Source organism: Symphalangus syndactylus, chromosome 8 (assembly GCF_028878055.3).
Source record: "Symphalangus syndactylus isolate Jambi chromosome 8, NHGRI_mSymSyn1-v2.1_pri, whole genome shotgun sequence".
NCBI lineage: Eukaryota > Metazoa > Chordata > Mammalia > Primates > Hylobatidae > Symphalangus > Symphalangus syndactylus.
Genome location: NC_072430.2, coordinates 95,926,754 through 95,954,345, shown reverse-complemented (window position 1 = coordinate 95,954,345; position 27,592 = coordinate 95,926,754). Strand labels below are relative to the sequence as shown.

General features: G+C 38.2%; 1 long non-coding RNA gene across 2 annotated transcripts in view; it reads right to left on the bottom strand.

The window, feature by feature from the left end:
* LOC134737468 (uncharacterized) overlaps positions 1-20,692 on the bottom strand; it is a 47,217-nt gene extending 26,525 nt beyond the window's left edge. Inside the window, exon 1 of one of the 2 annotated variants that reach the window (XR_010122399.1) lies at positions 20,601-20,692. This is a non-coding gene — a long non-coding RNA (uncharacterized lncRNA). Of the gene's footprint in view, positions 1-12,673; positions 12,766-20,600 lie in introns of those variants that run through there. The other variant, XR_010122400.1, reaches the window with a different exon arrangement.
* Positions 20,693-27,592: the final 6,900 nt, after the last annotated feature.

Below are 27,592 nucleotides of genomic sequence, written 5' to 3'. Positions count from 1 at the left end.
GTCAAATATTTCATTTAGTACAATAATGAGTGAGGGGACTAGTAAGATGGTATAACCCATTCAGAGGATAATTTAAAGTACCAACCATATAATCGGTTAAGGAATTCTGAAATAAATTTACAAGTAGATGCCTAACAGGTCTATTCACTGAGCTATAATCAATTTCTTCCGACCAGACACGATTAATTTACATTTCCATGGACAAGAATCATTTGCATTATTATCCTTTTTTTTATACAACTTAGAGCATCATAAAATAGCAGAAAGACAATGAAAATCAGAGATATCCCAGAAGGTCATGCTACACACAGCAAATTCTCTTTCTCCCTCTCCCACTCAACCCTCCCCCACTTTTTGGGCCCATTCAGTCTCTCAGAATTTTTCCTGACAATACAATACCTCATATAGTATCTTGAACATAGTATGCACTCAGCATAAATTTGGGGTTTGAATGCTGGATTGAAAGATCAATTCTGGCCTGATTACATTAAACGGGTTTGGAATGCCAGTTGCCTTATTATTCTTTTTCTTTGTCTGAGGCCCCAGTTGTTTGCCCTTCTTCCCAGCCATGCTTACATTAGAAGAAGAGGAACATTTTGGGCCTCTGGGTTTAGCTGGACCTATCAGGGTGATATTGTAGGACAGAGAGAAATCGCCTGATGCTGAACTATAATGCTAGTTTGAGATAATTACAAAAAGTAATCTCAGGACTCGTGAGACTGGAAGTGATAGACTCTCTCCCCTACCTTGAGCAAGCACTTATTTGGCTCTAAAAAGAAAACACTCCAGAGATGGCCAGGTAGCTCTCACCATCCTGGATTGAGTTGCATCTAGATTTCAACAAGATTTCCCTCAGGTTTTCCAAAGTTAAAATAAACTGTATTTTTTTTTTCAAAAAAGTTTTAAGATTTTGTTGAAAATCTTTATTTTTAAAGAACCCATTCCCATAACCTCATAAGAGAATTGTAAAAGTAAATGGGCTTTTCCTTCAAGAGCTAGAGAAATTAAGTAGTGTAAGAACTCTTGGTCTGGGGTCATGATATGTTCCAGATGGGTAAAGAGGCAGAAATTAAGTGCAATTAGAATTCCAACTGAAGTCATCAAGTTATGAACACTAAAGGAAATAAAAACCTTTCAAGAATTTCAGTTACGGGGTGGAGCCAAGATGGCCGAATAGGAACAGCTCCGGTCTCCAGCTCCCAGCCCCAGCGACACAGAAGACGGGTGATTTCTGCATTTCTGCATGAGGTACCGCTTTCATCTCACTAGGGAGTGCCTAACAGTGGGTTCAGGACAGTCGGTGAAGCGCACTGTGCGCGAGCCAAAGCAGGGCGAGGCATTGCCTCACTCGGGAAGCGCAAGGGGTCAGGGAGTTCCCTTTCCTAGTCAAAGAAAGGGAAAACAGACGGCACCTGGAATATCAGGTCAGTCCCGTCCTAATACTGCGCTTTTCCAACGGGCCTGGAAAACGGCACACTAGGAGATTGTGTCCCGCACCTGGCTCGGAGGGTCCTCTGCCCACAGAGTCTTGCTGATTGCTAGCACAGCAGTCTGAGATCACGCTGCAAGGCGGCAACGAGGCTGGGGGAGGGGCGCCCGCCATTGCCCAGGCTTGCTTAGGTAAACAAAGCAGCCAGGAAGCTCCAACTGGGTGGAGCCCACCACAGCTCAAGGAGGCCTGCCTGCCTCTGTAGGCTCCACCTCTGGGGGCAGGGCACAGACAACCAAAAACTCAGCGAGAACCTCCACAGCCTTAAATGTCCCTGTCTGACTGACAGCTTTGAAGAGAGTAGTGGTTCTCCCAGCACGCAGCTGGTGATCTGAGAACGGACAGACTGCCTCCTAAAGTGGGTCCCTCACCCCTGAGCAGCCTAACTGGGAGGCACCCCCCCAGTGGGACAGACTGACACCTCATTCAACCGGGTACTCCTCTGAGACAAAACTTTCAGAGGAACTATCAGACAGCTGAATTTGTGGTCTCACGAAAATCTGCTGCTCTGCAGCCACCTCTGCTGACACCCAGCCAAACAGGGTCTGGAGTGGACCTCTAGTAAACTCCAACAGACCTGCAGCTGAGGGTCTTGTCTGGTAGAAGGAAAATTAACAAACAGAAAGGACATCCACACCAAAAACCCATCTGTACATCACCATCATCGAAGACAAAAAGTAGACAAAACCACAAAGATGGGGAAAAAACAGACCAAAAAAACTGGAAACTCTAAAAAACAGAGCACCTCTCCTCCTCCAAAGGAACGCAGTTCCTCACCAGCAACGGAACAAAGCTGGATGGAGGATGACTTTGATGAGTTGAGAGAAGAAGGCTTCAGACGATCAAACTACTCTGAGCTACGAGAGGAAATTCAAAACAATAGCAAAGAAGTTAAAAACTTTGAAAAAAAATTAGAAGAATGGATAACTAGAATAACCAATGGAGAGAAGGGCTTAAAGGAGATGATGGAGCTGAAAGCCAAGTTTCGAGAACTACGCGAAGAATGCAGAAGCCTCAGTAGCAGATGCGATCAACTGGAAGAAAGGGTATCGCTGATAGAAGATGAAATGAATGAAATGAAGAGAGAAGGGAAGTTTAGAGAAAAAAGAATAAAAAGAAATGAACAAAGCCTCCAAGAAATTTGGGACTATGTGAAAAGACCAAACCTACGTCTGATTGGTGTACCTGAAAATGATGGGGAGAATGGAACCAAGTTGGAAAACACTCTGCAAGATATTATCCAGGAGAACTTCCCCAATCTAGCAAGGCAGGCCAGCATTCAGATTCAGGAAATACAGAGAACGCCACAAAGATACTCCTCGAGAAGGGCAACTCCAAGACACATAATTGTCAGATTCACCAAAGTTGAAATGAAGGAAAAAATGTTAAGGGCAGCCAGAGAGAAAGGTCGGGTTACCCACAAAGGGAAGCCCATCAGACTAACAGCTGATCTCTCAGCAGAAACTCTACAAGCCAGAAGAGAGTGGGGGCCGATATTCAACATTCTTAAAGAAAAGAATTTTCAACCCAGAATTTCCTATCCCGCCAAACTAAGCTTCATAAGTGAAGGAGAAATAAAATACTTTACAGACAAGCAAACGCTGAGTGATTTTGTCACCACCAGGCCTGCCCTAAAAGAGCTCCTGAAGGAAGCACTAAACATGGAAAGGAACAACCGGTACCAGCCACTGCAAAAACATGCCAAATTGTAAAGACCATCGAGGCTAGGAAGAAACTATAGCAACTAACGAGCAAAATAACCAACTAACATCATAATGACAGGATCAGATTCACACATAACAATATTAACGTTAAATGTAAATGGGCTAAATGCTCCAATCAAAAGACACAGACTGGCAAACTGGATAAGGAGTCAGGACCCATCAGTGTGCTGTATTCAGGAAACCCATCTCACGTGCAGAGACACACATAGACTCAAAATAAAGGGATGGAGGAAGATCTATCAAGCAACTGGAAAACAAAAAAAGGCAGGGGTTGCAATCCTAGTCTCTGATAAAATAGACTTTAAACCAACAAAGATCAAAAGAGACAAAGAAGGCCATTACATAATGGTAAAGGGATCAATTCAACAAGAAGAGCTAACTATCCTAAATATATATGCACCCAACACAGGAGCACCCAGATTCATAAAGCAAGTCCTCAGTGACCTACAAAGGGACTTAAACTCCCACACAATAATAATGGGAGATTTTAACACCCCACTGTCAGCATTAGACAGATCAACGAGACAGAAAGTTAACAAGGATATCCAGGAATTGAACTCAGCTCTACATAAAGTGGACCTAATAGACATCTACAGAACTCTCCACCCCAAATCAACAGAATATACATTTTTTTCAGCACCACACCACACCTATTCCAAAATTGACCACATAGTTGGAAGTAAAGCTCTTCTCAGCAAATGTAAAAGAACAGAGATTATAACAAACTGTCTCTCAGACCACAGTGCAATCAAACTAGAACTCAGGATTAAGAAACTCAGTCAAAACCGCTCAACTACATGGAAACTGAACAACCTGCTCCTGAATGACTATTGGGTACATAATGAAATGAAGGCAGAAATAAAGATGTTCTTTGAAACCAACGAGAACAAAGACACAACATACCAGAATCTCTGGGACACGTTCAAAGCAGTGTGTAGAGGGAAATTTATAGCACTAAATGCCCATAAGAGAAAGCAGGAAAAATCCAAAATTGACACCCTAACATCACAATTAAAAGAACTAGAAAAGCAAGAGCAAACACATTCAAAAGCTAGCAGAAGGCTAGAAATAACTAAAATCAGAGCAGAACTGAAGGAAATAGAGACACAAAAAACCCTTCAAAAAATTAATGAATCTAGGAGCTGGTTTTTTGAAAAGATCAACAAAATTGATGGACCGCTAGCAAGACTAATAAAGAAGAAAAGAGAGAAGAATCAAATAGATGCAATAAAAAACGAAAAAGGGGATATCACCACCGATCCCACAGAAATACAATCTACCATCAGAGAATACTACAAACACCTCTATGCAAATAAACTAGAAAATCTGGAAGAAATGGATAAATTCCTCGACAAATACACCCTCCCAAGACTAAACCAGGAAGAAGTTGAATCTCTGAATAGACCAATAACAGGTTCTGAAATTGTGGCAATAATCAATAGCTTACCAACCAAAAAGAGTCCAGGACCTGATGGATTCACAGCTGAATTCTACCAGAGGTACAAGGAGGAACTGGTACCATTCCTTCTGAAACTATTCCAATCGATAGAAAAAGAGGGAATCCTCCCTAACACATTTAACGAAGCCAGCATCGTCCTGATACCAAAACCTGGCAGAGACATAACCAAAAAAGAGAATTTCAGACCAATATCCTTGATGAATATTGATGCAAAAATCCTCAATAAAATACTGGCAAACCGAATCCAGCAGCACATCAAAAAGCTTATCCACCATGATCAAGTGGGCTTCATCCCTGGGATGCAAGGCTGGTTCAACATACGCAAATCAATAAATGTAATCCAGCATATAAATAGAACCAAAGACAAAAACCACATGATTATCTCAATAGATGCAGAAAAGGCCTTTGACAAAATTCAACAACCCTTCATGCTAAAAACTCTCAATAAATTAGGTATTGATGGGACGTATCTCAAAATAATAAGAGCTATCTACAACAAACCCACAGCCAATATCATACTGAATGGGCAAAAACTGGAAGCATTCCCTCTGAAAACTGGCACAAGACAGGGATGCCCTCTCTCACCGCTACTATTCAACATAGTGCTGGAAGTTCTGGCCAGAGCAATCAGGCAGGAGAAGGAAATAAAGGGTATTCAATTAGGAAAAGAGGAAGTCAAATTGTCCCTGTTTGCAGATGACATGATTGTATATCTAGAAAACCCCATTGTCTCAGCCCAAAATCTCCTTAAGCTGATTAGCAACTTCAGCAAAGTCTCAGGATACAAAATTAATGTACAAAAATCACAAGCATTCTTGTACACCAATCACAGACAAACAGAGAGCCAAATCATGAGTGAACTCCCATTCACAATTGCTTCAAAGAGAATAAAATACCTAGGAATCCAACTTACCAGGGATGTGAAGGACCTCTTCAAGGAGAACTACAAACCACTGCTCAATGAAATAAAAGAGTATACAAACAAATGGAAGAACATTCCATGCTCATGGGTTGGAAGAATCAATATCGTGAAAATGGCCATACTGCCCAAGGTAATTTATAGATTCAATGCCATCCCCATCAAGCTACCAATGACTTTCTTCACAGAATTGGAAAAAACTACTTTAAAGTTCATATGGAACCAAAAAAGAGCCCGCATCGCCAAGTCAATCCTAAGCCAAAAGAACAAAGCTGGAGGCATCACGCTACCTGACTTTAAACTATACTACAAGGCTACAGTAACCAAAACAGCATGGTACTGGTACCACAACAGAGACATAGATCAATGGAACAGAACAGAGCCCTCAGAAATGATGCCGCATAGCTACAACTATCTGATCTTTGACAAACCTGACAAAAACAAGAAATGGGGAAAGGATTCCCTATTTAATAAATGGTGCTGGGAAAACTGGCTAGCCATATGTAGAAAGCTGCAACTGGATCCCTTCCTTACACCTTATACCAAAATTAATTCAAGATGGATTAAAGACTTATATGTTAGACCTAAAACCATTAAAATCCTACAAGAAAACCTAGGCAATACCATTCAGGACATAGGCGTGGGCAAGGACTTCATGTCTAAAACACCAAAAGCAATGGCAACAAAAGCCAAAATCGACAAATGGGATCTCATTAAACTAAAGAGCTTCTGCACAGCAAAAGAAACTATCATCAGAGTGAACAGGCAACCTACACAATGGGAGAAAATTTTTGCAACCTACTCATCTGACAAAGGGCTAATATCCAGAATCTACAATGAACTCAAACAAATTTACAAGAAAAAAACAAACAACCCCATCAAAAAGTGGGCAGAGGACATGAACAGACACTTCTCAAAAGAAGACATTTATGCAGCCAAAAAACACATGAAGAAATGCTCCTCATCACTGGCCATCAGAGAAATGCAAATCAAAACCACAGTGAGATACCATCTCACACCAGTTAGAATGGCCATCATTAAAAAATCAGGAAACAACAGGTGCTGGAGAGGATGTGGAGAAATAGGAACACTTTTACACTGTTGGTGGGACTGTAAACTAGTTCAACCATTGTGGAAGTCAGTGTGGCGATTCCTCAGGGATCTCGAACTAGAAATACCATTTGACCCAGCCATCCCATTACTGGGTATATACCCAAAGGACTATAAATCATGCTGCTATAAAGACACATGCACACGTATGTTTATTGCGGCACTATTCACAATAGCAAAGAGTTGGAACCAACCCAAATGTCCAACAACGATAGACTGGATTAAGAAAATGTGGCACATATACACCATGGAATACTATGCAGCCATAAAAAATGATGAGTTCGTGTCCTTTGTAGGGAGATGGATGAAACTGGAAACCATCATTCTCAGTAAACTATCGCAAGGACAAAAAACCAAACACCGCATGTTCTCACTCATAGGTGGGAATTGAACAATGAGAACTCATGGACACAGGAAGGGGAACATCACGCTCCGGGGACTGTTGTGGGGTGGGGGGAGGGGGGAGGGACAGCATTAGGAGATACACCTAATGCTAAATGACGAATTAATGGGTGCAGGAAATCAACATGGCACATGGATACATATGTAACAAACCTGCACATTGTGCACATGTACCCTAAAACCCTAAAGTATAATAAAAAAAAAAAAAAAAAAAAAGAATTTCAGTTACTTGCCCCAACAACTTAAAAAATACTATTGTATTTTTTAAGGCAATGTATAGATAAGTATCAAGGCATTTTTATAACTGTTATCAGAGACAGTCAACTCTTGTGCCCTTGGCTGCAAAGAAAACCAGATCAAACCAAACAAGATGTCACACATATTGCCAATTAAAACCGTGACAGTTTAAAATGCAGAATGATCTATCTACATTAAATAAAAAATACTCCACAGGTATTTATAAATTGCCCCTCAGGGAAAGCAATTTTGTGATTTGAAAGAATACATAGATATATATAAAAAAAGCTTGGCATTGCACCAACAATCAGCCAACATCTTGGCACCCATTCAGATAGCATCTCCCACTAACAGTTGTAGTAATTTTTCTCATTATAGTGTTTGCACGCACATTAATCAGATTCAGGTGAATTTACAATGTGCCATGAACTGTCAAACTTATAGAAGCCAGCAGATTGTCTTAAGTGATACAGGATTCATGCCTTTGAGCAGCACATAACTCTCACAGCTACTGGACAACGGTCCAGCTGTAGCTTCCTCAGCATTCTTCCATTTCCATAAGCTGATAAGTTTGTGTGTGACATTTCAAACTTTTGATTTTTATCTGTTGCCTGATTTAAATTCTAAGTGAATCTTAAAACTTAGATCAGGAACATGAAGTCTTTTTAAATGAGATCTGAATTTGTCTAAGACCAAAGCAGCCTTGGTGCAGCGGCAGCATATCTCCATGTTCCCTTAGAGTGCAGTCCATTTACCACTTCAAGCTGCAGTATCTGTGGGCATTTGAGCTTTTTCTCTTCCTGCTAAGCCTGCAATTTCCAGGTGCACTTCAAACAGACTGAGAAAGATAGCCCCTTTACTGCGTGCATTTCAAGCCTATCCTTCACATAGAATCTCAGCAGCTGCCACATTAGACAGGAAACCCATGGGTCAAAATCTGAACTGAGAGGGAAAAGGTAACAAGCCGACCTGAGCCAGTGGTAATTTATGATTAAGTTAATGAAATTCTAATTAGGCTTATAAAGCCCTGAAGTATTTCTTGCAATGGCTTGTCATGAAGCCTTTATTCAGGGAAAGCCAGAGTGCCTTTGATCTGGGTCATGCAGCATATTGTCGCATAGATTCATGTTTATATTGCCTCTTTTATAGTTAAGCACACTCTTAGAGGCATAAAGGTAATATGAAGCACTGGGGAGAAAAAGAAAAAGCAGCAATCTGTTCAGACCCAATGTGATACTTGCTCAGGGTACCTCTGGGTAATTGTTCAAGTTCTCCTGATTTACAAAACAGATTATTTTCAGCCTAAATAATGGCCAATAAATTCACCAAAAACCATTTTTAGCCTGTAGTCCAGGTCCTTTTAAGAGTGGACTTGTCCTTAGAATTAAGAATATTTCAGAATTAAAAATAGAACATTATTAAAAGTAAGGACCCCTACTTAATTAAGCATGCCTACTCACAGGCATTCAGCCGTGCCCTCTGAAGAGCTGAGGGAGAGAAGAAGTCCACTTGGCAAGTTGCCTATGTGACTTGGAGCGAGGCTCCATTAATTCAGAGGTGTATAGATCAGGCCCACACCTGCAATGGGAAGAATCGTCGTGCTAATGGAGGTAGCCTGACCAATCTATCCTGAAGTGTCCTAGCTGGGAATTATATCTTAAGAGGGAGGAATAGAAAGCACTGCACTTATTTTTTAAAAATAAGACAAGAGTCAAACATAAGTCTATGTTCAGGCTCATTTTTACACTTTTAGATTTAATTAGCTTATTAGAATAAAATCATATTCAGAAGGCAACAATTTAAAAAAATCTTTAGGGGCCTGCTTTCAAGATCATATCACTTTAACTTGAACCTTTCTTGACTCATTTTACTGACATCTCATTACCCTTATAATTATTCATACAAATTATGCAGGACCTATGTATGCATGGTACGAAGCCAGCCTACAAAAATTCACACCTGAGATCTCAGGTTTCATGTTCTTTCCCACTCTGGCCCATATACTACTGCTTTCCTTTGATGGTCTCATTGGAAAAGATTTCTAGAGTTATGTATTCCCTCCTATCTCTTGACTCTACATTCAGTACAGAGATTACTTCCACATACCTAATAGGTATTTCTTTTTACTTCCTCTTATACTTTCAAAAGGCCATTCAATCATGAAACGAGCTCATCTCTTAAAAAACAAAAAACATTCTTTGATAATGATATCTAATAGTATTGATCTGTCATGGAATACTATATCAAACATAATTACTTCTAGTGGATTATTTCATTTAATTTCTGTAAGTACCCTTTGAGGAAAATACTATTCATATCTCTATTTTCCAGATGAGAAAACTGAGGCGTGAAGGTAATGATAATTTTTCAGGCCTATCTAGTGTGGCCTAAATTCAAAGCAAGGTCTCTCTGACATTAAAGCTCTTATTCTTAACCTTGTCATTGACACTCTATGACTCACTATGCCATGTCCACTTTTCAATTTTCTATGAATTCATGATGCCAAACAATAAATAATTTTTATAAGACTGCTCCCCCAAAATAAGTAGTTCCCAGGATCCTTATGTCCTTAATATATTTATAACAAGAGCAACAGCAAATGATGATGCAGACTTGCATAGAAAGGACAAATTGTTCTAAATTGCAGGATGCGTTCATCAGTCAGCATGATTAAACTGTCCTCACTTAAAATAATGCTCCTTATTCCCTCTTAGTCATGACCACTGTCCCCAGCTGCTACCAACAACAGAAAGAGAACCTCCAGTTTAATAAACTCACGCTTTCCCTGGAAGAAAACTTCCTATGAAAATACATTACAAAAATCAAAGAAAACACATGCTATATTTTAGGCCCATGATTGGTCTATTTTAAGCCATGTGGGTGTGTATTCATCTGATTTGTCAAAACGTCTTGAAAAATAAATGATAAGTCTTTATCAACAGGCTTTATTTAGCACACACACACATATATATGTGTATATGTATACATGTATATATATACCTATATACGTATATAATATATACATATATAATATGTATATATGTGTATATACCTATATAGGTATATATGTGTATATACCTATATAGGTATATATGTGTATATACCTATATACACATATATACCTATATAGGTATATATACACATATATACATATGTGTAGATATGTATATGTGTATATATATATATAGATGTATATATATATACACATATATGTGTATATATATGTGTGTGTGTGTGTGTGTGTGTATACATATATATTGGACTAAGGATAAAAGTCCTTCAACTGTGATTGGCAAAATAGAATTATAGTTAATTATTTAATAATCTAAATTACATTGATGCTATCAGAACAGGTAACCCTGATTCATGCTAGGTTTAGAATGTATTCAGGTTGGAATTTTATTTTTGTTATTTTGTGTTTTTGTTATTTTGTGTTTTAGTTCTTTTGTGAAGTGATAAGTGATAGGGTTTTGCTGTGTCCACATCCAAATCTCATCTTGAATTGTAGTTCCCTTAATCCCCATGTGTCGTGGGAGGGACCCAGTGGGAGGTAATTGAATCATGGAGGCGGTTACCCCCGTACTGCTGGTCTCATGCTAGAGAGTGAGGTCTCATAAGATCTGATGATTTTATAAGGAGGTTTTCCATCTTTGCTTGGCAATTCTCCTTCTTGCCACCATGTGGAGAAGGATGTGTTTGCTTCCCCTTCCGCCATGATTATAAGTTTCCTGAGGCCTCCCAGCCATGCGGAACTGTGAGTCAGTTAAATCTCTGTCTTTTATAAATTATTCAGTCTCCGGCAGTTCTTTACAGTAGTATGAGAATGGACTAACACAGTAAGGCTCACTGGTGTGTTACTATATAACAAATGTTTTATAAAGAAAAAAAAAAGAAAAAAAGAAACACATTATTCTTAGACAATATTTTAAATCCCAGCTCCACCATGTCGTTGACAATTCCTTGAGACATTATTAGGCTCGTTTTACAGAATGAAGGAACTCAATCTTGGACAGCTTAAGTAATTTCTTAAGGATATCCAGAATAGCTGAGTAAGAATTTCAAACCTCCTATCTTGCCTCTTCTTTTCCACCTGAAAGCACTTCTCTCAGGAAGGATCATAATGCCCTCTCCACATCTCTGTATTTGCTTGAATAACTCTTACTGGCCTTGGAGGACTAACTTAGATTTTACCTTCTATAGGAAGCCTTCCCCACCTTCTATAGGAAGCCTTCCCCACATCTGGATTGGATTCTTCCTGTATCTGTCCCCATGATACTCTAGGTATACCACCCTCTGTCACAGCGCTGCACTTATCATGGTATAATATGGTTTCCTATTTCCTTGTGGGTCTCTTCCACTCACCCCAATCACTGAAGTATCTTGATTACTAGGGACTATGGTCTATTCAATATTCTATTCCCTCAGGTTTAACATGATGCCTAGAACATCAGAGGGACTCCAATGTTTACTGAAGAAAAAAATCAATGGTCAAATGAGTGGATGCAGACTCCGAAGCTCACACATCCTGCTGCCACAGGTTAAGTGGTATCTCAGCCTACAGCACACCGCCTCTTAGATCAAGTGTGTAGCAGCACGGAGAACAGGACCCACTGGGAAGCCAGCACTCAATAAGCATTTTCAGCAGTTAAATTCAGGTAGACTCCCCAGAGTCTAAGCCAATTATTTCAGTGAAGGGCATCAGCTTTCTCATATTTCAAATGAATCAAGACTTGGTCAATAGCACAGCAATTTAGTCCTACTATTGAAAACATAATTAGTTTCTCATTATTTAAGTGGAGGAAAAGGATGAACTATATATGAATGACTTAGCAGTAGTGCAACTACAATGTTATTGTATGAAATTCAACCTAAGCAGATATGACTAAAGATAACACTAAGACTAGAAAAATAAGAATAAGGACTCCTTTTGCATTTAAAAGAAAATTCTAGTGCTTTGCAAGGCTGCAGGTAAAAATTAACTTAAAAAAATAAAATCACTCACTTTAGCACCAGAGTTGAAGCCTTTGTTGATAAGACACTGGAGAGCAGTTAAAAGAGTGGGGAGGGAAATACAGTGGGTGACAAGAATTAACACTGATACTGAAAAGAGAAACAGGAAGAGGATATAGGAAAACACAATGAGAAAGTCTTGTTCTTTAGCACTCTGGACTTCTCTTTTTACCCACATTCTCTTGGGCATAGAGAATAATAAAAAGTTAAATTTAATTATTACCTCTATATAAATGCTTCCTGTGGTAGACAGAATACTGCTCCCCATCCCCACAAAGGTGTGTATGTCCTAACCCCTGGAACCTGAGAATAAGTTGTCTTACATGGCAAAAGGGACTTTGCAGGTGTGTAGATTTTCCTGGTGGGACCAATGTAATCACAAAAATCCTTATAAGTGAAAGAAGGAGGCAGGAGAGTAACAATCAGAAATATTTGAAGACACTCAACTACTCGCTTTGAAGATGGAGGAAGGGGCTGCAAGCCAAGGAATTCAGGTGGCATAGAGAAGCTGGAAAAGACACGGAGACAAATTATTTCCCTGGAGGCTCCAGAAGGAATGCAGCCCAGCTGACAACTTAATTTCAGTGAGACTCATTTGCGATTTCTGATCTCCAAAGCTATAAGAGGATAATGTGTATTGTTTCAAGCCACTACATTTTTGATCATTTTTTTTACAGCAGCTGTAGGAAACTAATACACTCACAAATTTTGCCTTGTGAACCTGAGCTTCTGACATTAGGCTGTTTGTGTCTCTATTTCAGTTTACCCCTGACAATCCCAATGCAACACATCCAATACTAAGCTCATCATCCTCTTCCCAACTATGATTCCTCTCCCAGACTATCCTACATGGTCTGTTACCCTGCCTTTCTTCCAGGTTGAGGCTAGATGCCTGTGATTCTTCCATATCCTTCTCCCTGCTACCCAATCTGTCTCCTCTCTTGCCTGTTCTCTGGATAAAAGTCCACTGAATAACACTGTTTTCTACTCCCATTGTCATAATCCAGAAAAGAATTCTAATTCTATAAAGAATTAATTCTAAAGGAATTTAAGGTGGCTGGCATGGGGAAAAAATAATGAACAAAGAAATGCTGAAAGAAAAGAGAATGGGGGAGAAACCCTTAAGTGCATCTTCAGGAAAGAGGGAAGGGATTTTCCAACAGGCAGTTAGTCTTCATCATATAAGCTGATTTAAAGATCTTCCAAATCTGAAAATATGCAGTCCCTATGGTTAAAGAAAGTGAAGAAGACTTGTATAGAAATCAAGTGAACCAGTCTTTCCAAAATACTCCAAAACTGGTGGTTCTACTTCACCATGCCTCAAGTTTTTACATGGCACACAACTATGATTTTTAGCAACCCGCTGCCAGCATGTGATGATGGTATATATGAGGTGCTCATTCTTTCCACAGCAGAGCAGAATCAGCTTTCAGGATTCCAGTCATTCCCTAAGATAAAAGTATCCAGCAAGAAAGAGTTAGTTCATGGAAGGTCTGGCTGACCTAGTTAAGATAATATTTCATCCTGTGAAAGTTGTTGAGAGAATAAAATATGTCACCAAAAGCTCAATTAGATAAGGAAACTCTCTAAAGGGCCAAACTCTTAGAAACCAATAAAGGAGAATGGTTCGCTTTCTAGTGACAGCTTGTCACATACCAAGAGAAATGTCCCTGCTTAGGCAGTCTCAGGACACCAGATACTGACTCTGTCCTGACATGCCCTACAACTCTAAAGTCATTCAGTTCTGGGTTTTGGAAAACTGTATTTGTAGAGACATATATTCTATTGTGATCTTTATAATATTTATTAAGCCATCCAGAGCGTGTAATTTCCCAAGACAAATGAAAACAACTGACCATCCCCAAAGGGTCAGTCCCCAACAGGATCACTGCAACGGACATCCAACATTTCTTGGCGGCAGTAACCAATGACATGCTACAGTTACTGGAGTCTCAATGAGGATCCCACAGTCTCTGGAGGCAGTAACCAATGGTGTGCTACAATTCTGTTCCCCAAGCCTCAGGGGAGAGCCTGGTGAAGACTTGCCCTCCAGAGTATAACCCAGATTCTATCCTAAATTGGGTCCACTTTTCTTGCCATTTTAGCCCATGACAATCTGTGCTTCTTAAAGCCAAGCAATGTCTCGAACTTTGATTTATACGTAAATCATAGCTCAGCTTTAGAAATTTAAAGATCTTGGAAATGCATGTAAATTAGTGTTCAAATGTCTGCCTTTCATCTCCCTTCCACTTTCCTTCTTGCTCTCTTATAAGAAAAAGGAATATGAAACAAATGAACAACTTGATCAAACTGTGCTTGTCTCACTCCTGCCCAGAAGACAGAGTTGAAATGAGCACAAATTTAAGTAGTATAAGTATCCAAAATTTCAGTGTTCTTATTCCCTCCAAATGGCCATCCATGAGTTAGTCCAACTAAGCCCAAGGTGAAGCATTCTTCCTGGTTCTGCCAGCAAAACTTCATCAATAAATAAAACCACCAATAAAAGATACTGCTGACATTCTATAAACTATATCCAGTCATATGGGAAAGATAAGATCTACCCTAATTATAAGAATTACAGGAAAAACTCTCTTTTATAAGGAAATCAAAACCAAAGAAAATATTTCATTAACTAAATCCCATTCATGAGATATTCTTTCTTAAGAGTATACTTCTGATTGCTTTACTCTCAATCTCAACTTTAATTGTTGAGATTAAAGCCTTGGGAAAAATCAGGACAGCAGAAGTAATCACTTCAAAAACAGAGTGTTCACTTATAGATAAAATGTCTAAAACTAGGACAGTGAGTGAGTTTGCTATGAAATAGGAGAAGATATGCTGCAATCAGGCTGACGCAGACAGAATACAGAGATCCTAGGAATCCAAACAGTGCGGTCTTCTACGAGACTGTGTCACAAGTCTGTAAACAGTCATGGTTAAAATGCCCAAATAAAGAGTTGTAAAAGATGTACCCTTAGCTAAATATTTCACAAAAACATGACTTTCAGGGTTGCCTTGTGTAAATGGATCACAGAGAGTTAAGGAGACAGAAAATGCAGTGGTTTTAACTGAGTTGTAGAACATTCCTTTAAATTCTGAAATGGTTCTCTTGAGAACTGTTTCAGTGCCCACTGAATTCCCAACATTTTAAAAATATGTCTGAAACAATCATTGCTTAATTTCATCCCTCGAGACCCACCCTCCAAAAATGTCCTGTGGCACATACGTTGTTACTATCTAAATTAAAATAATTCAAAATTGGTTTTATTCTATGAATACAGGGAAATATTCCCAGCTTCCTTTCAGACCAGTGCTTTAACTTTAAAAATAATAATGTAAAGAGAAGAAAGAAATTACATTCGATGTAATCCGATGTCTCGTTTTTTTAAAAGAGAACTTAAAGAGATGCTCCTGTGTACCACACAACTTGCACTTGTGACTAGAGTCATTTTCCTTACCCAGAATTTCCACCTGAAATAGAAACTAGGCACTAGACAAACACTCTCAGCATAACAGAACTGCAGCCTGTCTATGATCATCGACAGGAAATGAGTCTGTGATCTGCACAAACATAAGCAGAAAGAGCAAGGCAACATCTTTCCAAATACATCCAAACATATTTGAAGTCTCAACTGTAATGCAAACTGTTTCATGGAAAGGTGGATTCTTTTCAGGGCTGAAGTCATTCTTCCAGAATGCAGTTAGTAAAGTGCTTGGCCAATAAGTGCTTTTGAGCTACCAAGGTAATATTTTCCAAACTTCACTCCAAAGAGCAATAGCCCTTCTGAAATACTATAGATACTTCTTAAAAATTCATTTAAGTAGGCATGGGAGCTTAGGAAATTCCCACTTTACCACAGACTTTGCCTTTGCTATGCTAATGTGTGTTGAGACTCTCTAAGAGTGAATCATACTTACAACATATTTATTTGACCAAAAAATCTTTTCACGGAGTCTTTTAGCGTCTCATGGGGTCCCTAGTGCTTTATTCGGAAAACGTGGCATTCGTGTAATATAACCAAGACTATGGAGTAGTGGTTGCAAAATTAGAATGAAGTGACAGTCATTCTAAAGCAGTCCTGTTACGTGTGATATTGCCATCTAACCCAAGCAATGGCATCAAGTACTTTGCTACACCAACTCTCAAACTTCTGCCAGTCATCTGAAGTTGCAGATTTGAGCCAAGTGATAAATAATTGTATTCCATAAACCATTTGGGAGCATTTCTCAAGATCTCTTTATAGTTTGTTCCTGAAATTTTATGCAATTGTACATTTTTGGTGCCAGGACTATCTGGCTGTACATTTAATTTTCAGTTTTGTTTCAGAGCCTTGTTATTTCATCAATCAGAGCTATTCCATCTGCTGAAATGCTGACAAATCCAGCTGCTTTGTCACTTCTAATCAATTTCATTAATGTCTCCACGTTCTGTTTCAATTAGTGGCCTATTCTTTGCACTATTTGATGACTTGATACTACCTACTGTCTGCAGATTAAAAATCAAATTACAAATCGCTTTGTCCTTGACATTAAAAATCCTTCCTTCTTTACCAAATCATTTCCATTTAGCACGTTTACCCCTCTTAAGTTAAATTATGCTCTACCACATTGTGAAGTAAGGGGTTCAATTGTTGTACAAGAAATGGATCCATACTGGGATGTTCTTCTTGACATTCACTTAATCCTTCTGCCTTCATTCAGAATTCAATCTTCTTTCATCTAAGCCTTTCTATTGTTGTGATTTTTTTCCACACACTACTTTAAACACCTACTTGAAGTGTTATTTACTTGATTATAATCCTCACTCATTTTTTAACTCATCAGACACAATACCGACATTGTCTATTTTCTGCAATTCTTGACTTAGAAAACTGTCAAAGAAGAACCAGTTGGACAAAATCATCCTTGTTGCTGATTATATTACTACCCAAACCCAAACAATGAGGAAGTAGTCTTTAAATGTGATTTTTCAAGTAGATATACTACCTCTTCTCTGTTTCCTGTCTTTCTCTAAAAATCAGTCTATGCTTACTTATTTTAATTGTATAGAATTGTATACATTTTTACTTTTGTAAAAAAATGCAGAAATAGCATAGAATTTTGACTGTCCTTTCCCATGCTTTGTGTCATAACTGACAGCATGGAGCTTTAGTAGCCTAAAGCAATACAGCAACAGTGCTGTGGGTCATGTTTTTAACTTTAATGACAATCTGTAATTGCCTGCAGCCTGCCTCATTTCTGGCCCTGCTGATTTCTTGAGGACCTGTGATAACACAGCTCCAACTTGGTCCTCTAATCTGGCTCGTGCCCTCTTTTATGTGTTTTTTATATTTTTTCAGGGTTATCAGTCTTACAGTAAAGTAGTCAGAGTCTACAACTCTACCTCCTTCTTCAGGGCATTCCAAAAAATTAGAATTTCCTTCTAGCCTGCAAGCTTTCACAACTGTCTGCTTTTTCTTGTGGCTGGGAGTGGTGAGAGTTTGAATAGCAACAGCTTTGCTTCAAATTGAACTGTCTGATACCAACCATGAAATCCCCTTTAGCTTTAATCTTTTTTAGACATTTGAAATTTTCAAAATACTGCTTGTCAGGGTAAGTTCCCTTTTCCTCCAGTATAGCTGGTTCACATTTGACTTGCACTTAAAAGATGTTGCAGTTATTTCATTCTTCTTAGAAATATTACCATACTTGACTGTTTACAGAAACATATGTGTGTTCATTTATTCAAAAAAATGGTTTTTGACCACCAACTATGTGTGAAACATCATCTTAGAAGGTGCTAGAATTCAACAAAGAACAAAGCCTCCATCTCATGGAGACATACAGTGGTTGAGATAGATATGATGGCTAGAGAGAGAAAGGGGGTCTATGACATTACCATTAAACAGGCAATCAGCATAAAGTAAGAGCCAGCTGGATGTGGTGGCAAACAGGCTGGGAAAGAGGACATCAGGGGCCAGACACCCTGGTTCAAATCCTGCCCCCTCATTGATTAGCTGAAACCTTAGGAAAGTTGATTAACCTCACTGTACCTCATTAGCCTCATTGATAAGATCGAGACAGTAATTGTTCTACCTCAAATATTTGTTGTGAAGGTCAAATAACTTAATACTGTAATGCCCTTAAAGCAGTGTCCAGCACATAAAAAAAAAAGTGCTATCAACTATTTGTAAAATTAAAAAAAAACAGATAGTAGGAAAGTGTTATGATCTGGGAAGTATATTTTGCTCTGGGAGTTCATTGCAAGTATGCCTAACCTAGTGTAGGAGAAGTCAAGGACACTCTTTAGATCTGAAGGAGCAAGGGTAGCCACTACAGAGTGAAAGTAAAGAGAATAGAGTGGTGTCTGTATAGCTAGAACTTAAAATGCCCAAGAAAGACAACTAAAAATATCAGGACAACAGTAGGGACCAAATTAAAAAGACTGGGACTTTCAAATTCCAGAAAGCTAGAGGTCAAGAACATACATATTAACAGTGTAGAAAACTATAAACATCATGGATAAAATAGAATAATATCCCAAAATGCTAAAATTTAGAAGATCCCCTAGATACTTGAAAGAGTAAATAGAGCCAATAGAAGAAAGTGCAGCCACTTCCCTGATTGTAAAAGTAGGAAGCTAATTTCCCAATGAGGTAACACAGATTCTAAATAAACAGTGGCTTCCTGGAAAAAAAAATCTAAGGTATTCTGGAGATATATCCTTACTTTTGAAGGAGGTGCCACCTCCCCCAACCCCAAAAAGAAAAAAAAATAAACTGATCGAGTTGGAAGAAAAGCTCATTCTTAGAATAGCAGCTCTTATCAAGTCTTCTTAGCAGTTTCCAGGAACAAAATACAACTTTGTGGTTTATACAACCCACGCTGCCTACATAAAGATGGATGGCAACAGCTTAAGTGTTGCCCTTCCAATCAGTGATCTGAAATAGATTTCCATATTCTACTCCAGGGTATTATTCTATTTCCATTAGATTGAATCACATGAAATTGCCATTTTTGTAAGTCAAAAATGATTGAATAGCAGCATTTTCATACGGTTAAACCTAATATATGTTATGGGAAATTTTTAGTTTGTTGTGATGCTTTTTGCTGAAAGATAAAACCACAAGAGCTGCAAGTGTGCTCTCAATTTCCCAATGAACAGTAAAGTAATGCAGAGCTTACCATTTCATGGTGAAAGCTTATGCACATGCTCTAGTTGCTGGAAAATGTGTCTCCTTATAGGAAGCAAAAATGTGCCTCTTTATAAATTCTGCCAATTAGTACCAGTTCTTTTCTCTGAAGTACCTGGAATAAGCAATATTTCCGTCCCACTAGAGAATCCTGGATACTTCACACATTCTCTAGTCTTTCCAGTTATGTGTCATCAGCACACGTGATTAGCATGTCCTCCATATTTTAACTCTAGCCCATGAAACAGCAATCTAGGTACACTATGTCAGCTTGCTGAGATTCAGCCTACTCACAGAAGCATTCTGTTTACACAGCTTTCTGTAACTTCTTAGCCTTGGTATACCATACATAGATATGGCAGTATATCAGAAAAACACTTCACATTATTTTAAGGAAAGGCATTATGATTTAAGTACCACAATTCTGTGAAGACATTAAGTCTATGTCACCATTTCAATCATGCAAGAAGGTGGCATGGTGGTTTCAGACAGTTGGTCACTGTATCTGTAGTGAACACTTTGGCTGCAAACAACAGAAAATAGTAAGACATGGTGGCCATCCAAAGGATTACAAATCATTCTACTATAAAGACACATGCACACGTATGTTTATCGTGGCACTATTCACAATAGCAAACACTTGGAACCAACCCAAATGCCCATCAATGAAAGACTGGATAAAGAAAATGTGGCACATACACACCATGGAATACTATGCAGCCATAAAAAAGGATGAGTTCATGTCCTTTGCAGGGACACAGATGAAGCTGGAAACCATCATTCTCAGCAAACTAACACAAGAAGAGAAAACCAAACACACTAAGTTCTCACTCATAAGTGGGAGTTGAACAATGAAAACACATGGACACAGGGAGGGGAACATCACACATGAGGGCCTGTCGTGGAGTGAGGGGCTAGGGGAGGGATAGCATTAGGAGAAATACCTAATGTAAATGACGGTTGATGGGTGCAGCAAACCACCATGGCACGTGTATACCTATGTAACAAACCTCACATTCTGCACATTTACCCCAGAACTTAAAGTATAATAATTTAAAAAAAAGATTTTTCAAATTACCTCACGTAGCAAGATCCATAGATATAGATGGTTCAGGAGCTACATAATGTCAGGATGTGGGATGGTATCTCTGAAATCCTCTTGGTTCTCTTTTATTTTCACAAGATGGCTGCAGCAGCTCTAATAACCTTGCCCTTGCATGGCAACATCTAAAGCAGGAAGGAAGGAGAGAGAGAGAAGGAAATAATGTCTTTATTATCTAGATGCCTTCTTATCAGGAAGGACAAACTTTGCCAAGTATCTCTTACAATTCACTGACCAAAATGAACCACATGTCTATACCCTACACCAGTGGTTGTTAAAGTGCGGTTCCCAGACCAGCATCATCCTCACCTGGAAATTTGATTAAAATGCAAATTATCAGATCCGACCCAAACATACTGAATTAGAGACTCCAGAGTTAGGGCCTAGAATTCTGGATTGCAACAAGTTCTCCAGGTGATTCTGATGCACACTAAGTTTTGAGAGCCTCTGTCCCAATCTCTGACAAAGTAGAATCGTATCATAATAACTGGCTTGGACCAATCATTATTCATCCCAGTGGAACTGGGCACATTATTGCCTAAGTTAAAATTGAGCTTTCGATGGCCATAAAGGGAGAAGAGGAGAGCAGCAGTGAGGACTTGCCGTGAAACAAAAAGAAAAGGAGCAAGAGTAGAAAGAGAAATAGGAGGAGGGAGCCAAAATTATCATGGTAATGGGAACTAGAAGCAGATCTTAACTCAATCTGAGCCTGTTGCTTGAGGAACATCTAAAAAATTGCTGAGTTTTGCAGATTATAGGGAGCTAATGGAACTAATAAAGTGCTGGAGAAAATCAGTGTTCTAATGAAAAATAGACTTGATTATTCACTTCAAATGTAATTTAAGAATATGATAAATACTATACCATGACACATTTACCAAAAGGTGATAAACATTTCAAAAAGCAGTAGCTAGTTAGAACGTCAGTAAAGTGTCAGATTTCATACAGAGTGTGAGTATGAGGTGGGGTAAAAAATGTCATTTAGTTAAATACAAATTAGTGGTCTTGTGTCTCACTCTACTGATGAAGAATTAGTTTTACTTCTGCCACACATTATTAGAGAATGCACAAAGTTGAATTTCCAATCATCCATAGCTATGCTGCCCAATACAGTAGCCACTAAGCACAGATGGCTACTGAGCACTTGAAATCTGACTAGTATGAACTGAGACTTGCTATAAGCATTAAATACATACTGGATTTCAAAGGCATAATACAAAAATAAGACTATCAGAGACATTATTAACGATTTCTATATTAATAACATGTTGAAATGATAATATTGTGATTTATTGAGTTAAATAAACTATATCATTAAAATTAATTTCACCTTTGTTCTTTTTACCTTTTCACTGTGGCTACTAGGACATTTTAAATTACATGTGTAACTTGCACTACATTTCTATTAAGTAGCACTCATAGTTTATGTCTTTGATTTGTAAATTTATTTCAATTAATTCATGAAACGTTTTTCAAATACCAATCAGGCAAGTTTTTAAAAATATAGGTGAAATTTGCAGTTGTCTATGTGCCCATGACATAGGATCTGAGAGATTCTGGTGGGAAAACACTCCATCCACAAGTTATTACCTTCAAGAGTTAACATATTTAAATTAACCACATTTCCCTAACTATCTTCACCTAATATGTAAATGTACTCATGAGAAGACTAATATATTAAGTATACATAAACTGGGAACGAGAAAAGACTTTCCAAGATCTGTTTTTTATTTGTTCCCTTTCCTAAAATAAAAATAAAAAATAAAAAAAGGAAAAAAAATTCATCTGGCCAAGACCAACTACAGTCAACATGTTGACCCAGTGTCAGGTTCTCACTTCTCCTTTTGTGATATTTCTCCAGCCACTTTTTAAAAAAGAGGTATTTCTCACCCTTCACAGATACTACAATGGTATCTGTACAATGGTACATTCATGTGGTAGCATTAGGGTGATATCTAATAATGAATCTATTTGGTGCTGGTGTTGAGAAAGATAATGGTTCATTCAATATATGGATAAGAAATTTCTTAGCAAATCGTTCAGGTGGTTTTTTTGCTCCCAACAAAATTGAAGGAAAAACTTGTTTCTCACTGAGGATTTATTTTTAAATGTTTTTAAGGAAAAATCACTGAGTAATTTTTTGCATATAATTCAAAAGTTGTTCAAAAAATTCAGTGACATTGTCATAACAATATTCTTTCCAATGCCAGTCTCTTTGTTTATGTGAACAAGGTTTGTCAGCATTTCCATCTATAAAGTGAAAAATTGAGTATTATTGATGCTAAACCCTGTGCCATTTTGCCATTAAGTGCTATACATTAAAAGAAACTAAAGCCCCATACATCTCCTTTTAAAATGCATTTCAAATAAAATTATAATGTTTATGTTTAATAGTTACCAAAATTTGTAATATATTTATGTCAAGTCCATGGCAATAATACTTTCAATGGTAGTTCCACTGGAGGGGAGAGTCACTTTAATTTGGAGCCTTATGGAAATTTTTCAAAATGTTGAATTTTAATTAATAAACATGCTTTTGTTGCAGAAAAATATAAACAGGTAATCAATAAACCTAAAATTAGGTGAAAGAAATAAAATGAAAGTAAGAGTTCGAGAAGAAGGAATAATGTAAAATGTCCAACTGCTAGAAGAGAGTTTGTTTATTTCTTCAGTGGATAATGGTAGGTAGGCATCAAGTCCCATCGTCTCTGGTTTCATTGCACTTATTTAATAATTTACTAGCTTTATTTTAAGTATCAATATATGCAATATGTAGAAAATTACATTATTTGAAACCACTTAAACTTATGTTGGAACATTTTAGATGTCAACTTAAAAACGTGCAAAGTGAAACAGAATTTTTCTAAATTACATTAGAGTGTATGCAAGGGGGAAAGTTTGAAGACCACTTGGTTCTCAACCTTGCCTGAATCAAAGCCATGAATGCCCAGACCCCAGACTTCATGAAAAATGAAGTGAGAATCTCCAGAAGCAACACCCTCCCCCATCCTGCCCACCCTCGTGAAATTAACAGGCAGCCAGGGTTAAGAACCACTGCCATAGGGTGGTTTAGTTTCTCCTCTCACATTCCTCCAGCACAGAAAGGGTCTGAGAAAGAAGACAGGTGCAGGTCAAGAAAAAGAGGAAATCCGAAAGAGAAGAATAAGCAGAGAAAAACAGCAGAAAACAAAGGGCATTGAAAGCCATCTCATCCCAATTTTGCCAAAGGAGGGCCCCACCTCTAATCAGTAATGACTTAGTTATTACTGGTGACTCTCGGAAAGTTTTACTCCTTTTGTGTATTATTGTAATTCTTTACAAAGTAAAGGTTCAGTAGATGTCATTTGAATAAATTAATTCCTGTTGCTTATCTGATAATAAAACATCTTTTATCTAATGGGTATTAATTCTTAACATTTTTATGCCAGTTCCTCCTCCACAATCTTCTTTATATTCAGTCCAAGGGAGTGGTCACATCCTCGTTTCAGGCTTATTGCTACAAACACTAAGAACTTGGAATAGATATTTTTCTCTACTTGTTAGAAAGTGCCTGCTACTTTGCTACAGTATATTTCATTTTAGGGGTCCACAATGATGCATCTCATACACGTATTTTAACTCATCCTTTTTATTTTCCTTTTTAACCACTTCGTAAGTGGTAAATTGCATAATTCCCTTTTGCTGACATCACTGAATTCTGACACTCCATAAGTAATTGATGTTGTTGTTTTGATCCCTTGGATGTTGACATTTGTGGCAATTCCTTTAAATAATAGCTCACCTGTGGGTACTGAATAATCCTACATAGCCTTCAAAGGCTGCCAGAGTTGCTTTCTTGAAATTTTACCATTTTATGAACAGATGTGAAATCCTTGGTAAAGTCCTGAGTTTCTTTATATTTATTATTTTGGAAGTCATTCCCAATTTGACAAGTTACAGTTTATATGTGCTATGAATGCTCGCTTTCAGTTCATGTAAGCACAATGCTGATGACAGCAGCCAAAATATTTCCTCACTAGAGGAAAACAATTTATTGTGAAGTACATTTCACTGATTTCATACAAAACTTTTCAAGTCGAGAAAAAAATAGAATGCCTTTAAAGCAGTCAGCATATGCCTCCTCATCATCACAAACCTCAAATAGGCAAATACTTTAAAGACATTATTGAATCTAGGTGTGTGAACTTGTTATTTTGAAGACAAACCCCAAACCAGTAAGCAGAATTTCTAGACATAATTGATAGTTTAATTTCTTATCTGAAAAATTTGACAGCAGCCACTGTGTTTACTAACCCCTAATCCTGTCTTTGGGGACCTTCATTATTCATACGAATGGCTCCAGTATTCAAGATTCTTCATAAGTTTTCATCAGCGGGCTGTGGCAGCGCGTGCCTGCATTCCCAGATACCTGGAAGGAAGGCTGAGGTAGAGGATTGCTTCAGCCAGGAGTTTTAATCTAGCCTCAAACTGGGCAATGTAGAGAGACCCTGTCTCTGTTTAAAAAAATGTTTTTATTAATCACAATAATTTGGGGATAATATCAAGCTGTTGGTTTTGTCTACCTTTTTTTTCTGAAGGCTCACGTTTCATGCCAGACTTCATTAACGAGAGAGATATTAGAGAATCAAGGCAGCCTATTTACATAGAAGTGGCAAATTGGCTGAAAGGTTTTCAAGTAACCTGAGTTTGATAGATAACTGCAACTCCAAGCCCTCGCTTTCATTTTCTACATTGTCTGCATCCAAATGTTGCCAGATCTACATGAGTTTATTCCTCTTTCTACTCCCACAGCCTCTGCCCCCTTTGTCCAGGCTCTGCACCCCTTACTGAGATGCTCGTGACAACTGCTGACAGGTGTCCTTGCCTTGGGCTTTTCTTCTCTCTGATTTGTATTCCTCCATGCTGTTGCTTATGTTATCTTCACAAAGCACGGCTCTGATCATATAATTTCCCGTCTTAAAAAGTTTCAAAAGCTCCTCACTGCATACAGGACCAAACCCAAACTCCCTTGCCTAGCTTACAAAACCGTACGTAGCTGGGTTCCCTGCTTATCAGATTTAACATTTATAAAGGGTCTCATTTTCTAGGCATTCATGTAAATACCAAGGTTACAAAAAGTACCAAGAATATTAAGCATTTATTGGTATTAAGGGGGAAAAAGAATAAAATATGATTTTCCCAGAAAAAGTTCTCACCTAGCTGGGAGGCAGACACATCAACAAACACCATGCTACAATTTAGTGAAGACACATAACAAACTCTGTAGAGCACCATGGGGTAGCACGAAGAAGAGGCTGCTTCTACTCTTGGCCTTAATGCCCACTTATATTCCACCCTCTTGTTCCCAACACACCATAGACAGAAATGCTCCCCTCAAGCCATCTGGTCCAATCTGCAATCCTTAAAGGTACACAGCACTTTCCTACTCTGCGCCTTCGTTCATCTAGTCCTCTTCATCTGGAAGTTTTTCCCTCCACCTCCTTCCTGTGAGCACTCACTCTTCCAGCTCTGATCAAATCCTAAATTCTCTATTAGATTCTCAGATTTTCCCAACTAGATTAATCCTCCCCCACATTTCTTCACTGTGTATTTAGTGTCATTGAAATCATAACATCTTCTATTACTGTTACTTACATTACTTATATTACATAACATCTTATATTACTATTACTTATATTACTTAGGGAGTCATTTTCCCCCACTAAATTTTGAAGACCTTAAGAGTAGGGATTACATGGTTTTTTCCTTATGTTTCCCACGGTTCCAAGAGGCTTATGACTAAATAATTCCCAAGACTTGTTTATGATACACAGTGGATGCTTTCCAATAGGACCTTGACAAAGTAGTACCTGGTATGTTGCCTATTCTTGTTGAAACTCTACATCATTGTTGTGGAGAAATAGGAATGCTTTTACACTGTTGGTGGGAGTGTAAATTAGTTCGACCATTGTGGAAAACAGTGTGGCAATTCCTCAAGGATTTAGAACTAGAAATACCATTTGACCCAGCAATCCCATCACTGGGTATATAGCCAAAGGATTATAAATCATTCTACTATAAAGACACATGCACATGTATGTTTCTTGCGGCACCATTCACAATAGCAAAGACTTGGAACTAACCCAAACGTCCATCAATGGTAGACTGGATAAAGAAAACGTGGCACATATACACCATGGAATACTATGCAGCCATAAAAAAGGATGAGTTCATGTCCTTTGCAGGGACATGGATGAAGCTGGAAACCATCATTCTCAGCAAACTATCACAAGGACAGAAAAGCCAAACACCGCATGTTCTCACTCATAGGTGGGAGGTGAACAATGAGAGCACATGGACACAGGGCAGGGAACATCACACACCGGGGCCTGCTGGGGGTTGGGGGTCTGGGGGAGGGATAGCAATAGGAGAAATACCTGATGTAAATGTCAAGTTGATGGGTGCAGCAAACCAACATGGCAGATGTTTATATATGTAACAAAACTGCACGTAGTGCACATGTACCCTAGAACTTAAATTATAATAGATTAATTTATACTTATTTAATTTAGATTAAATTAATAAAAATTAAAAGATTAAAAAAGTCTACATCATTGTTTTCTATGTCATATTAAGATTTAGTTTCAAACAACTGCTAGAGGTTTTTTTAATCATTTGTCTGACTAGATTGCAAGGCAGTTCTCTTTTAGCCAGTAATGTACTGTGAGGAAGAAAAAGAAAGACAATGTCTCTTTTCTCTGTGCTCTGCAACTGCATATTTCCTTGGCTATGTCTCTCTCTGATGATCCTTGATCCAAATGGTGATGCTGCATCTATAGTAGACACAGAGCCACAAAACAGCCACAATTATAAAGATCGGTTGGCAAAAAAAAAAAAAAAAAAGTTTTCATTAAATACTTGCTAATTAAGTGGCACGGGTTAATTTCAGGATTGCGAATTACTACCATCTTCTGTTTTGGATAGAGGTA